This window comes from Gekko japonicus, unplaced genomic scaffold (genome assembly GCF_001447785.1).
Source record: "Gekko japonicus isolate JY-2015 unplaced genomic scaffold, Gekko_japonicus_V1.1 scaffold2296, whole genome shotgun sequence".
In the NCBI taxonomy this organism is placed as follows: Eukaryota; Metazoa; Chordata; class Lepidosauria; order Squamata; family Gekkonidae; genus Gekko; species Gekko japonicus.
This window is the reverse complement of record NW_015174907.1, coordinates 259,403-262,547: the sequence shown is the minus strand read 5'-3', so window position 1 is coordinate 262,547 and position 3,145 is coordinate 259,403. Positions and strand designations below refer to the sequence as shown.

The 3,145-nt window shown below is 53.9% G+C and overlaps 1 non-coding gene across 1 annotated transcript; it reads left to right on the top strand.

The window, feature by feature from the left end:
• The first annotated feature begins 1,567 nt into the window (after nucleotides 1-1,567).
• Nucleotides 1,568-1,639, top strand: TRNAT-GGU. The gene has a single exon. It is a non-coding gene; the product is annotated as a tRNA-Thr (tRNA).
• The last annotated feature ends 1,506 nt before the right edge of the window (nucleotides 1,640-3,145 follow it).

Here is a 3,145-nt window from a genome sequence, read left to right as displayed (position 1 = left end):
GAGTTGCCTTTGCAACACAGGGGAAGAGAGGCTCTTGTTCTGGCGCAAAGCGCCCACCGTTGGACCCTCCAATTCAAGCCCTTGGACGTGCGTGGCGTGGGTTGGCAAGATCATTTCTCTAGGGTGCAATCTGTGCTTTTAATGCCGGGGAGGCGGCGGTGCCCAGGAGGGAAGGTGTTGGCGGAAAACTGGACTTTGGGGCACTTAGCTTCCGTTAGGACCCCGGATAGGCTGTGATCCGAGGAGCAGCGATTGGAATCCCCAGGGCCTAAGCCAGCAACTGGCAAGACTATCAGCTTGCATACACATAAACCATCGCCCTGTGTTGTTTCGTTACAGCGATCCTCCTGTAACGAGAGCCGTTGACCAGGGCTGCACACCCTGCCTCCTGCTGGAAGTGGAATTGGCGTGAATCCAAGTTTATTTTAACTGATTTGGCTGCCCCTGTTCCAGCAGGGAGTTCAGGGCGGCATCTGCGCTAGCCACTCGAGCCCAACCCCGTCGCCATCCCTGCACGCTGTTTTGGCAGCGGCCAGTGCTCGGAAAGTTGCCTGACAGAGAATAGCAGCGTCGTGCGGTTGTGAAAGATGACAGGCGATTAGGGCTGTGAAATCAAAGGCCTTGGAAAATACTTAGAGAGGGGTGTGTGCATGCGTCAGGTTGTTCAACAGTGCCTGGGAGCGTTCAGTTCCTCGGCCTCGGAATGCTCCGTTGCTGTCGCCCTTGGAGCTTCCTTTGCCTTGTTCTGCGTTGGTGAGTTACACGGGTTAATTACATGGTTCCAGGCGAAGCGCTTGATGGTGAGATTGAATTTCAGGCGTGACGCTGGGCAGGTAGCCAGCGGTGGCGCGCTCCCGCTCTTGCTGCGGAGAGGTGCTTCCTTCTAGTTGCCCGAGGGCTGTCCGCCATCCCAGTTCTGGTTTCCAGGTTGGTTTGTTTTTTACAGGATGTATCTTATTGAATTCTCAGGTCAGCAGGAGTGGTAAGGGCTATGAGCCTGCCGTAAGGTGGAGGGGCTGTGGCTCAGCGGAAGAGCCTCTGCTCAGCACGCAGAAGATCCCAGGTTCAATCCCCGGCATCCCCAGTTAAAAGGACCAGGCAGCAGGTGATGGGAAAGACCTCCACCTGAGACCCTGGAGAGCCATGAAGTGGGGCTGTGGCTCAGCGGAAGAGCCTCTGCTTGGCATGCAGAAGGGCCCAGGTTCAATCCCTGGCATCTCCAGTTAAAAAGGACCAGGCAGGAGGTGATGGGAAAGACCTCAGCCTGAGTCCCTGGATAGCCATGAAGTGGGGCTGTGGCTCAGTGGAAGAGCCTCTGCTTGGCATGCAGAAGGTCCCCGGTTCGATCCCCGGCATCTCCAGTTAAGAAGGACCAGGCAGGAGGTGATGGGAAAGACCTCCACCTGAGACACTGGAGAGCCATGAAGTGGGGCTGTGGCTCAGTGGCAGAGCCTCTGCTTGGCATGCAGAAGGTCCCAGGTTCGATCCCCGGCATCTCCATTTAAAAAGAACCAGACAGGAGGTGATGTAAAAGACCTCAGCCTGAAACCCTGGAGAGCCATGAAGTGGGGCTGTGGCTCAGTGGTAGAACATCTGCTCGGTATGCAGAAGGTCCCAGGTTCGATCCCCGGCATCTCCAGTTAAAAAGGGCCAGGCAGTAAGTGATGGGAAAGACCTCCGCCTGAGACCCTGGAGAGCTACTACCCGTCTGAGCAGACAATGCTGACCTCCAGGGGTCTGGTTCAGGATAAGGCAGCTTCAGGCGGAAGTCTCCAGTTGAGATTTCTCTTTCGCCGTGAACTCATTAGGTTCTCTCTGCCTTTCTCTTCCGCAATCCTGAGATGAGTCCGGGCTGTTGTAGGGAGCGGCTGTGGCCATGCGCGGGAAGAACTTTGACCCTTTGGAAAACACTCAAGCCAATTCTAATGTTTGTAGATGCAGGTGTTGGTCTGAAGCAACAGAGCAAAGTTCAGGTCCGGTGGCGCCTTTTTCAGTCCAACCAAGTTTTATTCGTGTCTGAAATCCTTTAGTGTTGACTTTGTTGGTCTTCAAGGTGCCACTAGACTCAAACTTCGTTCTTATAATACCTATTGATTGTGATATAAGAAGAGTTCTAAAAAAAATCAGGGTATCTCTCAGTCAGAGCCTCCTTGCATTTTGGCCTAACAGTTCTGGGCCTAGCATTCTTGCTGTAGCGTTTTCAAACCCCACCCCGATGTCTCCAACAAGCCTACACCACTTCCAGGTTACATAGGCATGTTGCATTAATTTCCAGGTTCCTCTCCGCTCCCGGTAAGTGTGCCTACCATCCCTCGCCAGCAGGCCTATTGCAACCCTAGTTAGGAAGCCTAAAATGAACCCGATTGGCTGAGGGCCTGGAGGAAAATGTCCTGTCCCTTTAAAAGAGGCTTCTTGTGTGGAAATGGGCAGGTAAAGCTTTTCATGGCATGGAGGCAAATGACATGCCATTGAGCCACTGTTGAAGAGAAGAAGAGGAGGAGGTTGAATTTATACCCCACCCTTCACTACCCAAAGGTGTCTCAAAGCGGCTTACAAACCCCTTTCCCTTCCCCTCCCCACAACAGACACCCTGTGCGGTAGGTGGGGCTGAGAGAGCTCTTGACAGAAACGGCTCTTTTTTGAGAACAGCTCTTATCAGAACTAGGCTTGCCTAAGGTCATCCAGCCAGGTGCATGTGGAGGAGTGGGGAATCAAACCCGGTTCTCCCCGATTAGAGTCCGCGCACTTAACCACTACACCAAACTGGCTCTCCTAAGGACTGTGGTGGTCCTTTCTGCACTTGGATCTCATCCCTGGTTTTATCAGAGTACAACTCGGGACACAATACCTTGCATTTATCCCTGGTTATAACAGCATCCCTTCATCCCAGGACAAGTGTGGGGCGAAACCAGGTGTAACAGGCCGGATTAACCCCCCGGCCAGAGTAACCCCAGGGTTACTCTGGCCTAGCCTAGAATAACCCCAGAGGGGTTACTCTGGCCTAGCCTAGAGTAACCCCGGGTTAATCTGGCCGGCTGTAACAGGCCAGATTCACACACACACACCCCGGCCAGAGTAACCCCTGCCGGGCCAGGCCAGAGTAACCCGGGGGGTTAGTCCAGTCCCAGCTCATCACCAGAGCTAG